The following is a 16,381-nucleotide window of genomic DNA, read 5'->3' on the forward strand; positions in this document are numbered from 1 at the left end:
CCTCAAATCCCGCTGCTCTGTGCCTTGCACAGTCCGCTCCAGCCACACGGGCCTTCTTCACGCACTCTAGGCACAGTTCCCTCCAGGGCCTCAGCACTGGTGTCTTTGTCTACCACGCTTTCCCCCCGGCGACTCCATGATCCTCAGCCTCATCCGCGTGGGTCTTTTTACAAATGTCACCTCAGGAAGGCACAGTGACCATAGTGGGTAGTTGTCCTTACTGATGGGCTGGCGGTCTTCACCACCGGTCCTTTCCTTTACCCCTCATCTCCCTGGCCTCAAATCCCACTGCTCTGTGCCTTGCACAGTCCGCTCCAGCCACACGGGCCTTCTTCACGCACTCTAGGCACAGTTCCCTCCAGGGCCTCAGCACTGGTGTCTTTGTCTACCATGCTTTCCCCCGGGCGACTCCATGATCCTCAGCCTCATCCGCATGGGTCTTTTTACAAATGTCATCTCAGGAAGGCACAGTGACCATAGGGGGTAGTTGTCCTTACTGATGGGCTGGCGGTCTTCACCACCGGTCCTTTCCTTTACCCCTCATCTCCCTGGCCTCAAATCCCACTGCTCTGTGCCTTGCACAGTCCGCTCCAGCCACACGGGCCTTCTTCACGCACTCTAGGCACAGTTCCCTCCAGGGCCTCAGCACTGGTGTCTTTGTCTACCACGCTTTCCCCCCGGCGACTCCATGATCCTCAGCCTCATCCGCGTGGGTCTTTTTACAAATGTCACCTCAGGAAGGCACAGTGACCATAGGGGGTAGTTGTCCTTACTGATGGGCTGGCGGTCTTCACCACCGGTCCTTTCCTTTACCCCTCATCTCCCTGGCCTCAAATCCCGCTGCTCTGTGCCTTGCACAGTCCGCTCCAGCCACACGGGCCTTCTTCACGCACTCTGGGCACAGTTCCCTCCAGGGCCTCAGCCCTGGTTTCTTTGTCTACCACGCTTTCCCCCCGGCGACTCCATGATCCTCAGCCTCATCCGCGTGGGTCTTTTTACAAATGTCATCTCAGGAAGGCACAGTGACCATAGGGGGTAGTTGTCCTTACTGATGGGCTGGCGGTCTTCACCACCGGTCCTTTTCTTTACCCCTCATCTCCCTGGCCTCAAATCCCACTGCTCTGTGCCTTGCAGAGTCCGCTCCAGCCACACGGGCCTTCTTCACGCACTCTAGGCACAGTTCCCTCCAGGGCCTCAGCACTGGTGTCTTTGTCTACCACGCTTTCCCCCCGGCGACTCCATGATCCTCAGCCTCATCCCCGTGGGTCTTTTTACAAATGTCATCTCAGGAAGGCACAGTGACCATAGGTGGTAGTCGTCCTTACTGATGGGCTGGCGGTCTTCACCACCGGTCCTTTCCTTTACCCCTCATCTCCCTGGCCTCAAATCCCGCTGCTCTGTGCCTTGCAGAGTCCGCTCCAGCCACACGGGCCTTCTTCACGCACTCTAGGCACAGTTCCCTCCAGGGCCTCAGCACTGGTGTCTTTGTCTACCACGCTTTCCCCCCGGCGACTCCATGATCCTCAGCCTCATCCGCGTGGGTCTTTTTACAAATGTCATCTCAGGAAGGCACAGTGACCATAGGGGGTAGTTGTCCTTACTGATGGGCTGGCGGTCTTCACCACCGGTCCTTTCCTTTACCCCTCATCTCCCTGGCCTCAAATCCCACTGCTCTGTGCCTTGCAGAGTCCGCTCCAGCCACACGGGCCTTCTTCACGCACTCTAGGCACAGTTCCCTCCAGGGCCTCAGCACTGGTGTCTTTGTCTACCACGCTTTCCCCCCGGCGACTCCATGATCCTCAGCCTCATCCGCGTGGGTATTTTTACAAATGTCACCTCAGGAAGGCACAGTGACCATAGGGGGTAGTTGTCCTTACTGATGGGCTGGCGGTCTTCACCACCGGTCCTTTCCTTTACCCCTCATCTCCCAGGCCTCACATCCCGCTGCTCTGTGCCTTGCACAGTCCGCTCCAGCCACACGGGCCTTCTTCACGCACTCTAGGCACAGTTCCCTCCAGGGCCTCAGCACTGGTGTCTTTGTCTACCACGCTTTCCCCCCGGCGACTCCATGATCCTCAGCCTCATCCCCGTGGGTCTTTTTACAAATGTCACGTCAGGAAGGCACAGTGACCATAGGGGGTAGTTGTCCTTACTGATGGGCTGGCGGTCTTCACCACCGGTCCTTTCCTTTACCCCTCATCTCCCTGGCCTCAAATCCCGCTGCTCTGTGCCTTGCACAGTCCGCTCCAGCCACACGGGCCTTCTTCACGCACTCTAGGCACAGTTCCCTCCAGGGCCTCAGCACTGGTGTCTTTGTCTACCACGCTTTCCCCCCGGCGACTCCATGATCCTCAGCCTCATCCGCGTGGGTCTTTTTACAAATGTCACCTCAGGAAGGCACCGTGACCATAGGGGGTAGTTGTCCTTACTGATGGGCTGGCGGTCTTCACCACCGGTCCTTTCCTTTACCCCTCATCTCCCTGGCCTCACATCCCGCTGCTCTGTGCCTTGCACAGTCCGCTCCAGCCACACGGGCCTTCTTCACGCACTCTAGGCACAGTTCCCTCCAGGGCCTCAGCACTGGTGTCTTTGTCTACCACGCTTTCCCCCCGGCGACTCCATGATCCTCAGCCTCATCCCCGTGGGTCTTTTTACAAATGTCATCTCAGGAAGGCACAGTGACCATAGGGGGTAGTCGTCCTTACTGATGGGCTGGCGGTCTTCACCACCGGTCCTTTCCTTTACCCCTCATCTCCCTGGCCTCAAATCCCGCTGCTCTGTGCCTTGCACAGTCCGCTCCAGCCACACGGGCCTTCTTCACGCACTCTAGGCACAGTTCCCTCCAGGGCCTCAGCACTGGTGTCTTTGTCTACCACGCTTTCCCCCGGGCGACTCCATGATCCTCAGCCTCATCCGCATGGGTCTTTTTACAAATGTCATCTCAGGAAGGCACAGTGACCATAGGGGGTAGTTGTCCTTACTGATGGGTTGGCGGTCTTCACCACCGGTCCTTTCCTTTACCCCTCATCTCCCTGGCCTCAAATCCCGCTGCTCTGTGCCTTGCACAGTCCGCTCCAGCCACACGGGCCTTCTTCACGCACTCTAGGCACAGTTCCCTCCAGGGCCTCAGCCCTGGTTTCTTTGTCTACCACGCTTTCCCCCCGGCGACTCCATGATCCTCAGCCTCATCCGCGTGGGTCTTTTTACAAATGTCATCTCAGGAAGGCACAGTGACCATAGGGGGTAGTTGTCCTTACTGATGGGCTGGCGGTCTTCACCACCGGTCCTTTCCTTTACCCCTCATCTCCCTGGCCTCAAATCCCACTGCTCTGTGCCTTGCAGAGTCCGCTCCAGCCACACGGGCCTTCTTCACGCACTCTAGGCACAGTTCCCTCCAGGGCCTCAGCACTGGTGTCTTTGTCTACCACGCTTTCCCCCCGGCGACTCCATGATCCTCAGCCTCATCCGCGTGGGTCTTTTTACAAATGTCATCTCAGGAAGGCACAGTGACCATAGGGGGTAGTTGTCCTTACTGATGGGCTGGCGGTCTTCACCACCGGTCCTTTCCTTTACCCCTCATCTCCCTGGCCTCAAATCCCGCTGCTCTGTGCCTTGCACAGTCCGCTCCAGCCACACGGGCCTTCTTCACGCACTCTAGGCACAGTTCCCTCCAGGGCCTCAGCACTGGTGTCTTTGTCTACCACGCTTTCCCCCCGGCGACTCCATGATCCTCAGCCTCATCCGCGTGGGTCTTTTTACAAATGTCATCTCAGGAAGGCACAGTGACCATAGGGGGTAGTTGTCCTTACTGATGGGCTGGCGGTCTTCACCACCGGTCCTTTCCTTTACCCCTCATCTCCCTGGCCTCAAATCCCACTGCTCTGTGCCTTGCAGAGTCCGCTCCAGCCACACGGGCCTTCTTCACGCACTCTAGGCACAGTTCCCTCCAGGGCCTCAGCACTGGTGTCTTTGTCTACCACGCTTTCCCCCCGGCGACTCCATGATCCTCAGCCTCATCCGCGTGGGTCTTTTTACAAATGTCATCTCAGGAAGGCACAGTGACCATAGGGGGTAGTTGTCCTTACTGATGGGCTGGCGGTCTTCACCACCGGTCCTTTCCTTTACCCCTCATCTCCCTGGCCTCAAATCCCGCTGCTCTGTGCCTTGCACAGTCCGCTCCAGCCACACGGGCCTTCTTCACGCACTCTAGGCACAGTTCCCTCCAGGGCCTCAGCACTGGTGTCTTTGTCTACCACGCTTTCCCCCCGGCGACTCCATGATCCTCAGCCTCATCCGCGTGGGTCTTTTTACAAATGTCACCTCAGGAAGGCACAGTGACCATAGGGGGTAGTTGTCCTTACTGATGGGCTGGCGGTCTTCACCACCGGTCCTTTCCTTTACCCCTCATCTCCCTGGCCTCACATCCCGCTGCTCTGTGCCTTGCACAGTCCGCTCCAGCCACACGGGCCTTCTTCACGCACTCTAGGCACAGTTCCCTCCAGGGCCTCAGCACTGGTGTCTTTGTCTACCACGCTTTCCCCCCGGCGACTCCATGATCCTCAGCCTCATCCCCGTGGGTCTTTTTACAAATGTCATCTCAGGAAGGCACAGTGACCATAGGGGGTAGTCGTCCTTACTGATGGGCTGGCGGTCTTCACCACCGGTCCTTTCCTTTACCCCTCATCTCCCTGGCCTCAAATCCCGCTGCTCTGTGCCTTGCACAGTCCGCTCCAGCCACACGGGCCTTCTTCACGCACTCTAGGCACAGTTCCCTCCAGGGCCTCAGCACTGGTGTCTTTGTCTACCACGCTTTCCCGCCGGCGACTCCATGATCCTCAGCCTCATCCGCGTGGGTCTTTTTACAAATGTCACCTCAGGAAGGCACAGTGACCATAGGGGGTAGTTGTCCTTACTGATGGGCTGGCGGTCTTCACCACCGGTCCTTTCCTTTACCCCTCATCTCCCTGGCCTCAAATCCCGCTGCTCTGTGCCTTGCACAGTCCGCTCCAGCCACACGGGCCTTCTTCACGCACTCTAGGCACAGTTCCCTCCAGGGCCTCAGCACTGGTGTCTTTGTCTACCACGCTTTCCCCCCGGCGACTCCATGATCCTCAGCCTCATCCGCGTGGGTCTTTTTACAAATGTCACCTCAGGAAGGCACAGTGACCATAGGGGGTAGTTGTCCTTACTGATGGGCTGGCGGTCTTCACCACCGGTCCTTTCCTTTACCCCTCATCTCCCTGGCCTCAAATCCCACTGCTCTGTGCCTTGCAGAGTCCGCTCCAGCCACACGGGCCTTCTTCACGCACTCTGGGCACAGTTCCCTCCAGGGCCTCAGCCCTGGTTTCTTTGTCTACCACGCTTTCCCCCCCGGCGACTCCATGATCCTCAGCCTCATCCGCGTGGGTCTTTTTACAAATGTCATCTCAGGAAGGCACAGTGACCATAGGGGGTAGTTGTCCTTACTGATGGGCTGGCGGTCTTCACCACCGGTCCTTTCCTTTACCCCTCATCTCCCTGGCCTCAAATCCCGCTGCTCTGTGCCTTGCACAGTCCGCTCCAGCCACACGGGCCTTCTTCACGCACTCTAGGCACAGTTCCCTCCAGGGCCTCAGCACTGGTGTCTTTGTCTACCACGCTTTCCCCCCGGCGACTCCATGATCCTCAGCCTCATCCGCGTGGGTCTTTTTACAAATGTCATCTCAGGAAGGCACAGTGACCATAGGGGGTAGTTGTCCTTACTGATGGGCTGGCGGTCTTCACCACCGGTCCTTTCCTTTACCCCTCATCTCCCTGGCCTCAAATCCCACTGCTCTGTGCCTTGCAGAGTCCGCTCCAGCCACACGGGCCTTCTTCACGCACTCTAGGCACAGTTCCCTCCAGGGCCTCAGCACTGGTGTCTTTGTCTACCACGCTTTCCCCCCGGCGACTCCATGATCCTCAGCCTCATCCGCGTGGGTATTTTTACAAATGTCACCTCAGGAAGGCACAGTGACCATAGGGGGTAGTTGTCCTTACTGATGGGCTGGCGGTCTTCACCACCGGTCCTTTCCTTTACCCCTCATCTCCCTGGCCTCACATCCCGCTGCTCTGTGCCTTGCACAGTCCGCTCCAGCCACACGGGCCTTCTTCACGCACTCTAGGCACAGTTCCCTCCAGGGCCTCAGCACTGGTGTCTTTGTCTACCACGCTTTCCCCCCGGCGACTCCATGATCCTCAGCCTCATCCCCGTGGGTCTTTTTACAAATGTCACGTCAGGAAGGCACAGTGACCATAGGGGGTAGTTGTCCTTACTGATGGGCTGGCGGTCTTCACCACCGGTCCTTTCCTTTACCCCTCATCTCCCTGGCCTCAAATCCCGCTGCTCTGTGCCTTGCACAGTCCGCTCCAGCCACACGGGCCTTCTTCACGCACTCTAGGCACAGTTCCCTCCAGGGCCTCAGCACTGGTGTCTTTGTCTACCACGCTTTCCCCCCGGCGACTCCATGATCCTCAGCCTCATCCGCGTGGGTCTTTTTACAAATGTCACCTCAGGAAGGCACCGTGACCATAGGGGGTAGTTGTCCTTACTGATGGGCTGGCGGTCTTCACCACCGGTCCTTTCCTTTACCCCTCATCTCCCTGGCCTCACATCCCGCTGCTCTGTGCCTTGCACAGTCCGCTCCAGCCACACGGGCCTTCTTCACGCACTCTAGGCACAGTTCCCTCCAGGGCCTCAGCACTGGTGTCTTTGTCTACCACGCTTTCCCCCCGGCGACTCCATGATCCTCAGCCTCATCCCCGTGGGTCTTTTTACAAATGTCATCTCAGGAAGGCACAGTGACCATAGGGGGTAGTCGTCCTTACTGATGGGCTGGCGGTCTTCACCACCGGTCCTTTCCTTTACCCCTCATCTCCCTGGCCTCAAATCCCGCTGCTCTGTGCCTTGCACAGTCCGCTCCAGCCACACGGGCCTTCTTCACGCACTCTAGGCACAGTTCCCTCCAGGGCCTCAGCACTGGTGTCTTTGTCTACCACGCTTTCCCCCGGGCGACTCCATGATCCTCAGCCTCATCCGCATGGGTCTTTTTACAAATGTCATCTCAGGAAGGCACAGTGACCATAGGGGGTAGTTGTCCTTACTGATGGGCTGGCGGTCTTCACCACCGGTCCTTTCCTTTACCCCTCATCTCCCTGGCCTCAAATCCCGCTGCTCTGTGCCTTGCACAGTCCGCTCCAGCCACACGGGCCTTCTTCACGCACTCTAGGCACAGTTCCCTCCAGGGCCTCAGCCCTGGTTTCTTTGTCTACCACGCTTTCCCCCCGGCGACTCCATGATCCTCAGCCTCATCCGCGTGGGTCTTTTTACAAATGTCATCTCAGGAAGGCACAGTGACCATAGGGGGTAGTTGTCCTTACTGATGGGCTGGCGGTCTTCACCACCGGTCCTTTCCTTTACCCCTCATCTCCCTGGCCTCAAATCCCACTGCTCTGTGCCTTGCAGAGTCCGCTCCAGCCACACGGGCCTTCTTCACGCACTCTAGGCACAGTTCCCTCCAGGGCCTCAGCACTGGTGTCTTTGTCTACCACGCTTTCCCCCCGGCGACTCCATGATCCTCAGCCTCATCCGCGTGGGTCTTTTTACAAATGTCATCTCAGGAAGGCACAGTGACCATAGGGGGTAGTTGTCCTTACTGATGGGCTGGCGGTCTTCACCACCGGTCCTTTCCTTTACCCCTCATCTCCCTGGCCTCAAATCCCACTGCTCTGTGCCTTGCAGAGTCCGCTCCAGCCACACGGGCCTTCTTCACGCACTCTAGGCACAGTTCCCTCCAGGGCCTCAGCACTGGTGTCTTTGTCTACCACGCTTTCCCCCCGGCGACTCCATGATCCTCAGCCTCATCCGCGTGGGTCTTTTTACAAATGTCATCTCAGGAAGGCACAGTGACCATAGGGGGTAGTTGTCCTTACTGATGGGCTGGCGGTCTTCACCACCGGTCCTTTCCTTTACCCCTCATCTCCCTGGCCTCAAATCCCACTGCTCTGTGCCTTGCAGAGTCCGCTCCAGCCACACGGGCCTTCTTCACGCACTCTAGGCACAGTTCCCTCCAGGGCCTCAGCACTGGTGTCTTTGTCTACCACGCTTTCCCCCCGGCGACTCCATGATCCTCAGCCTCATCCGCGTGGGTATTTTTACAAATGTCACCTCAGGAAGGCACAGTGACCATAGGGGGTAGTTGTCCTTACTGATGGGCTGGCGGTCTTCACCACCGGTCCTTTCCTTTACCCCTCATCTCCCAGGCCTCACATCCCGCTGCTCTGTGCCTTGCACAGTCCGCTCCAGCCACACGGGCCTTCTTCACGCACTCTAGGCACAGTTCCCTCCAGGGCCTCAGCACTGGTGTCTTTGTCTACCACGCTTTCCCCCCGGCGACTCCATGATCCTCAGCCTCATCCCCGTGGGTCTTTTTACAAATGTCACGTCAGGAAGGCACAGTGACCATAGGGGGTAGTTGTCCTTACTGATGGGCTGGCGGTCTTCACCACCGGTCCTTTCCTTTACCCCTCATCTCCCTGGCCTCAAATCCCGCTGCTCTGTGCCTTGCACAGTCCGCTCCAGCCACACGGGCCTTCTTCACGCACTCTAGGCACAGTTCCCTCCAGGGCCTCAGCACTGGTGTCTTTGTCTACCACGCTTTCCCCCCGGCGACTCCATGATCCTCAGCCTCATCCGCGTGGGTCTTTTTACAAATGTCACCTCAGGAAGGCACCGTGACCATAGGGGGTAGTTGTCCTTACTGATGGGCTGGCGGTCTTCACCACCGGTCCTTTCCTTTACCCCTCATCTCCCTGGCCTCACATCCCGCTGCTCTGTGCCTTGCACAGTCCGCTCCAGCCACACGGGCCTTCTTCACGCACTCTAGGCACAGTTCCCTCCAGGGCCTCAGCACTGGTGTCTTTGTCTACCACGCTTTCCCCCCGGCGACTCCATGATCCTCAGCCTCATCCCCGTGGGTCTTTTTACAAATGTCATCTCAGGAAGGCACAGTGACCATAGGGGGTAGTCGTCCTTACTGATGGGCTGGCGGTCTTCACCACCGGTCCTTTCCTTTACCCCTCATCTCCCTGGCCTCAAATCCCGCTGCTCTGTGCCTTGCACAGTCCGCTCCAGCCACACGGGCCTTCTTCACGCACTCTAGGCACAGTTCCCTCCAGGGCCTCAGCACTGGTGTCTTTGTCTACCACGCTTTCCCCCGGGCGACTCCATGATCCTCAGCCTCATCCGCATGGGTCTTTTTACAAATGTCATCTCAGGAAGGCACAGTGACCATAGGGGGTAGTTGTCCTTACTGATGGGCTGGCGGTCTTCACCACCGGTCCTTTCCTTTACCCCTCATCTCCCTGGCCTCAAATCCCGCTGCTCTGTGCCTTGCACAGTCCGCTCCAGCCACACGGGCCTTCTTCACGCACTCTAGGCACAGTTCCCTCCAGGGCCTCAGCACTGGTGTCTTTGTCTACCACGCTTTCCCCCCGGCGACTCCATGATCCTCAGCCTCATCCGCGTGGGTCTTTTTACAAATGTCACCTCAGGAAGGCACAGTGACCATAGGGGGTAGTTGTCCTTACTGATGGGCTGGCGGTCTTCACCACCGGTCCTTTCCTTTACCCCTCATCTCCCTGGCCTCACATCCCGCTGCTCTGTGCCTTGCACAGTCCGCTCCAGCCACACGGGCCTTCTTCACGCACTCTAGGCACAGTTCCCTCCAGGGCCTCAGCACTGGTGTCTTTGTCTACCACGCTTTCCCCCCGGCGACTCCATGATCCTCAGCCTCATCCCCGTGGGTCTTTTTACAAATGTCATCTCAGGAAGGCACAGTGACCATAGGGGGTAGTCGTCCTTACTGATGGGCTGGCGGTCTTCACCACCGGTCCTTTCCTTTACCCCTCATCTCCCTGGCCTCAAATCCCGCTGCTCTGTGCCTTGCACAGTCCGCTCCAGCCACACGGGCCTTCTTCACGCACTCTAGGCACAGTTCCCTCCAGGGCCTCAGCACTGGTGTCTTTGTCTACCACGCTTTCCCGCCGGCGACTCCATGATCCTCAGCCTCATCCGCGTGGGTCTTTTTACAAATGTCACCTCAGGAAGGCACAGTGACCATAGGGGGTAGTTGTCCTTACTGATGGGCTGTCGGTCTTCACCACCGGTCCTTTTCTTTACCCCTCATCTCCCTGGCCTCAAATCCCGCTGCTCTGTGCCTTGCACAGTCCGCTCCAGCCACACGGGCCTTCTTCACGCACTCTAGGCACAGTTCCCTCCAGGGCCTCAGCACTGGTGTCTTTGTCTACCACGCTTTCCCCCCGGCGACTCCATGATCCTCAGCCTCATCCGCGTGGGTCTTTTTACAAATGTCACCTCAGGAAGGCACAGTGACCATAGGGGGTAGTTGTCCTTACTGATGGGCTGGCGGTCTTCACCACCGGTCCTTTCCTTTACCCCTCATCTCCCTGGCCTCAAATCCCACTGCTCTGTGCCTTGCAGAGTCCGCTCCAGCCACACGGGCCTTCTTCACGCACTCTGGGCACAGTTCCCTCCAGGGCCTCAGCCCTGGTTTCTTTGTCTACCACGCTTTCCCCCCCGGCGACTCCATGATCCTCAGCCTCATCCGCGTGGGTCTTTTTACAAATGTCATCTCAGGAAGGCACAGTGACCATAGGGGGTAGTTGTCCTTACTGATGGGCTGGCGGTCTTCACCACCGGTCCTTTCCTTTACCCCTCATCTCCCTGGCCTCAAATCCCGCTGCTCTGTGCCTTGCACAGTCCGCTCCAGCCACACGGGCCTTCTTCACGCACTCTAGGCACAGTTCCCTCCAGGGCCTCAGCACTGGTGTCTTTGTCTACCACGCTTTCCCCCCGGCGACTCCATGATCCTCAGCCTCATCCGCGTGGGTCTTTTTACAAATGTCATCTCAGGAAGGCACAGTGACCATAGGGGGTAGTTGTCCTTACTGATGGGCTGGCGGTCTTCACCACCGGTCCTTTCCTTTACCCCTCATCTCCCTGGCCTCAAATCCCACTGCTCTGTGCCTTGCAGAGTCCGCTCCAGCCACACGGGCCTTCTTCACGCACTCTAGGCACAGTTCCCTCCAGGGCCTCAGCACTGGTGTCTTTGTCTACCACGCTTTCCCCCCGGCGACTCCATGATCCTCAGCCTCATCCGCGTGGGTATTTTTACAAATGTCACCTCAGGAAGGCACAGTGACCATAGGGGGTAGTTGTCCTTACTGATGGGCTGGCGGTCTTCACCACCGGTCCTTTCCTTTACCCCTCATCTCCCTGGCCTCACATCCCGCTGCTCTGTGCCTTGCACAGTCCGCTCCAGCCACACGGGCCTTCTTCACGCACTCTAGGCACAGTTCCCTCCAGGGCCTCAGCACTGGTGTCTTTGTCTACCACGCTTTCCCCCCGGCGACTCCATGATCCTCAGCCTCATCCCCGTGGGTCTTTTTACAAATGTCACGTCAGGAAGGCACAGTGACCATAGGGGGTAGTTGTCCTTACTGATGGGCTGGCGGTCTTCACCACCGGTCCTTTCCTTTACCCCTCATCTCCCTGGCCTCAAATCCCGCTGCTCTGTGCCTTGCACAGTCCGCTCCAGCCACACGGGCCTTCTTCACGCACTCTAGGCACAGTTCCCTCCAGGGCCTCAGCACTGGTGTCTTTGTCTACCACGCTTTCCCCCCGGCGACTCCATGATCCTCAGCCTCATCCGCGTGGGTCTTTTTACAAATGTCACCTCAGGAAGGCACCGTGACCATAGGGGGTAGTTGTCCTTACTGATGGGCTGGCGGTCTTCACCACCGGTCCTTTCCTTTACCCCTCATCTCCCTGGCCTCACATCCCGCTGCTCTGTGCCTTGCACAGTCCGCTCCAGCCACACGGGCCTTCTTCACGCACTCTAGGCACAGTTCCCTCCAGGGCCTCAGCACTGGTGTCTTTGTCTACCACGCTTTCCCCCCGGCGACTCCATGATCCTCAGCCTCATCCCCGTGGGTCTTTTTACAAATGTCATCTCAGGAAGGCACAGTGACCATAGGGGGTAGTCGTCCTTACTGATGGGCTGGCGGTCTTCACCACCGGTCCTTTCCTTTACCCCTCATCTCCCTGGCCTCAAATCCCGCTGCTCTGTGCCTTGCACAGTCCGCTCCAGCCACACGGGCCTTCTTCACGCACTCTAGGCACAGTTCCCTCCAGGGCCTCAGCACTGGTGTCTTTGTCTACCACGCTTTCCCCCGGGCGACTCCATGATCCTCAGCCTCATCCGCGTGGGTCTTTTTACAAATGTCACCTCAGGAAGGCACAGTGACCATAGGGGGTAGTTGTCCTTACTGATGGGCTGGCGGTCTTCACCACCGGTCCTTTCCTTTACCCCTCATCTCCCTGGCCTCAAATCCCACTGCTCTGTGCCTTGCAGAGTCCGCTCCAGCCACACGGGCCTTCTTCACGCACTCTGGGCACAGTTCCCTCCAGGGCCTCAGCCCTGGTTTCTTTGTCTACAACGCTTTCCCCCCCGGCGACTCCATGATCCTCAGCCTCATCCGCGTGGGTCTTTTTACAAATGTCATCTCAGGAAGGCACAGTGACCATAGGGGGTAGTTGTCCTTACTGATGGGCTGGCGGTCTTCACCACCGGTCCTTTCCTTTACCCCTCATCTCCCTGGCCTCAAATCCCGCTGCTCTGTGCCTTGCACAGTCCGCTCCAGCCACACGGGCCTTCTTCACGCACTCTAGGCACAGTTCCCTCCAGGGCCTCAGCACTGGTGTCTTTGTCTACCACGCTTTCCCCCCGGCGACTCCATGATCCTCAGCCTCATCCGCGTGGGTCTTTTTACAAATGTCATCTCAGGAAGGCACAGTGACCATAGGGGGTAGTTGTCCTTACTGATGGGCTGGCGGTCTTCACCACCGGTCCTTTCCTTTACCCCTCATCTCCCTGGCCTCAAATCCCACTGCTCTGTGCCTTGCAGAGTCCGCTCCAGCCACACGGGCCTTCTTCACGCACTCTAGGCACAGTTCCCTCCAGGGCCTCAGCACTGGTGTCTTTGTCTACCACGCTTTCCCCCCGGCGACTCCATGATCCTCAGCCTCATCCGCGTGGGTATTTTTACAAATGTCACCTCAGGAAGGCACAGTGACCATAGGGGGTAGTTGTCCTTACTGATGGGCTGGCGGTCTTCACCACCGGTCCTTTCCTTTACCCCTCATCTCCCTGGCCTCACATCCCGCTGCTCTGTGCCTTGCACAGTCCGCTCCAGCCACACGGGCCTTCTTCACGCACTCTAGGCACAGTTCCCTCCAGGGCCTCAGCACTGGTGTCTTTGTCTACCACGCTTTCCCCCCGGCGACTCCATGATCCTCAGCCTCATCCCCGTGGGTCTTTTTACAAATGTCACGTCAGGAAGGCACAGTGACCATAGGGGGTAGTTGTCCTTACTGATGGGCTGGCGGTCTTCACCACCGGTCCTTTCCTTTACCCCTCATCTCCCTGGCCTCAAATCCCGCTGCTCTGTGCCTTGCACAGTCCGCTCCAGCCACACGGGCCTTCTTCACGCACTCTAGGCACAGTTCCCTCCAGGGCCTCAGCACTGGTGTCTTTGTCTACCACGCTTTCCCCCCGGCGACTCCATGATCCTCAGCCTCATCCGCGTGGGTCTTTTTACAAATGTCACCTCAGGAAGGCACCGTGACCATAGGGGGTAGTTGTCCTTACTGATGGGCTGGCGGTCTTCACCACCGGTCCTTTCCTTTACCCCTCATCTCCCTGGCCTCACATCCCGCTGCTCTGTGCCTTGCACAGTCCGCTCCAGCCACACGGGCCTTCTTCACGCACTCTAGGCACAGTTCCCTCCAGGGCCTCAGCACTGGTGTCTTTGTCTACCACGCTTTCCCCCCGGCGACTCCATGATCCTCAGCCTCATCCCCGTGGGTCTTTTTACAAATGTCATCTCAGGAAGGCACAGTGACCATAGGGGGTAGTCGTCCTTACTGATGGGCTGGCGGTCTTCACCACCGGTCCTTTCCTTTACCCCTCATCTCCCTGGCCTCAAATCCCGCTGCTCTGTGCCTTGCACAGTCCGCTCCAGCCACACGGGCCTTCTTCACGCACTCTAGGCACAGTTCCCTCCAGGGCCTCAGCACTGGTGTCTTTGTCTACCACGCTTTCCCCCGGGCGACTCCATGATCCTCAGCCTCATCCGCATGGGTCTTTTTACAAATGTCATCTCAGGAAGGCACAGTGACCATAGGGGGTAGTTGTCCTTACTGATGGGCTGGCGGTCTTCACCACCGGTCCTTTCCTTTACCCCTCATCTCCCTGGCCTCAAATCCCGCTGCTCTGTGCCTTGCACAGTCCGCTCCAGCCACACGGGCCTTCTTCACGCACTCTAGGCACAGTTCCCTCCAGGGCCTCAGCCCTGGTTTCTTTGTCTACCACGCTTTCCCCCCGGCGACTCCATGATCCTCAGCCTCATCCGCGTGGGTCTTTTTACAAATGTCATCTCAGGAAGGCACAGTGACCATAGGGGGTAGTTGTCCTTACTGATGGGCTGGCGGTCTTCACCACCGGTCCTTTCCTTTACCCCTCATCTCCCTGGCCTCAAATCCCACTGCTCTGTGCCTTGCAGAGTCCGCTCCAGCCACACGGGCCTTCTTCACGCACTCTAGGCACAGTTCCCTCCAGGGCCTCAGCACTGGTGTCTTTGTCTACCACGCTTTCCCCCCGGCGACTCCATGATCCTCAGCCTCATCCGCGTGGGTCTTTTTACAAATGTCATCTCAGGAAGGCACAGTGACCATAGGGGGTAGTTGTCCTTACTGATGGGCTGGCGGTCTTCACCACCGGTCCTTTCCTTTACCCCTCATCTCCCTGGCCTCAAATCCCGCTGCTCTGTGCCTTGCACAGTCCGCTCCAGCCACACGGGCCTTCTTCACGCACTCTAGGCACAGTTCCCTCCAGGGCCTCAGCACTGGTGTCTTTGTCTACCACGCTTTCCCCCCGGCGACTCCATGATCCTCAGCCTCATCCGCGTGGGTCTTTTTACAAATGTCACCTCAGGAAGGCACAGTGACCATAGGGGGTAGTTGTCCTTACTGATGGGCTGGCGGTCTTCACCACCGGTCCTTTCCTTTACCCCTCATCTCCCTGGCCTCACATCCCGCTGCTCTGTGCCTTGCACAGTCCGCTCCAGCCACACGGGCCTTCTTCACGCACTCTAGGCACAGTTCCCTCCAGGGCCTCAGCACTGGTGTCTTTGTCTACCACGCTTTCCCCCCGGCGACTCCATGATCCTCAGCCTCATCCCCGTGGGTCTTTTTACAAATGTCATCTCAGGAAGGCACAGTGACCATAGGGGGTAGTCGTCCTTACTGATGGGCTGGCGGTCTTCACCACCGGTCCTTTCCTTTACCCCTCATCTCCCTGGCCTCAAATCCCGCTGCTCTGTGCCTTGCACAGTCCGCTCCAGCCACACGGGCCTTCTTCACGCACTCTAGGCACAGTTCCCTCCAGGGCCTCAGCACTGGTGTCTTTGTCTACCACGCTTTCCCCCCGGCGACTCCATGATCCTCAGCCTCATCCGCGTGGGTCTTTTTACAAATGTCACCTCAGGAAGGCACAGTGACCATAGGGGGTAGTTGTCCTTACTGATGGGCTGTCGGTCTTCACCACCGGTCCTTTCCTTTACCCCTCATCTCCCTGGCCTCAAATCCCGCTGCTCTGTGCCTTGCACAGTCCGCTCCAGCCACACGGGCCTTCTTCACGCACTCTAGGCACAGTTCCCTCCAGGGCCTCAGCACTGGTGTCTTTGTCTACCACGCTTTCCCCCCGGCGACTCCATGATCCTCAGCCTCATCCGCGTGGGTCTTTTTACAAATGTCACCTCAGGAAGGCACAGTGACCATAGGGGGTAGTTGTCCTTACTGATGGGCTGGCGGTCTTCACCACCGCTCTTTTCCTTTACCCCTCATCTCCCTGGCCTCAAATCCCGCTGCTCTGTGCCTTGCACAGTCCGCTCCAGCCACACGGGCCTTCTTCACGCACTCTAGGCACAGTTCTCTCCAGGGCCTCAGCACTGGTGTCTTTGTCTACCACGCTTTCCCCCCGGCGACTCCATGATCCTCAGCCTCATCCGCGTGGGTCTTTTTACAAATGTCACCTCAGGAAGGCACAGTGACCATAGGGGGTAGTTGTCCTTACTGATGGGCTGGCGGTCTTCACCACCGGTCCTTTCCTTTACCCCTCATCTCCCTGGCCTCAAATCCCGCTGCTCTGTGCCTTGCACAGTCCGCTCCAGCCACACGGGCCTTCTTCACGCACTCTAGGCACAGTTCCCTCCAGGGCCTCAG

General features: G+C 58.1%; 1 protein-coding gene across 1 annotated transcript in view; it reads right to left on the reverse strand.

Annotated features, from left to right (window-relative positions):
* The window catches only part of MRPS27 (mitochondrial ribosomal protein S27), a 183,657-nt gene that overhangs the window by 18,785 nt on the left and 148,491 nt on the right, over positions 1–16,381 (reverse strand). The gene's annotated exons all lie outside the window — the stretch shown is intronic.

Source organism: Mesoplodon densirostris, chromosome 3, assembly GCF_025265405.1.
Source record: "Mesoplodon densirostris isolate mMesDen1 chromosome 3, mMesDen1 primary haplotype, whole genome shotgun sequence".
Taxonomy (NCBI): domain Eukaryota; kingdom Metazoa; phylum Chordata; class Mammalia; order Artiodactyla; family Ziphiidae; genus Mesoplodon; species Mesoplodon densirostris.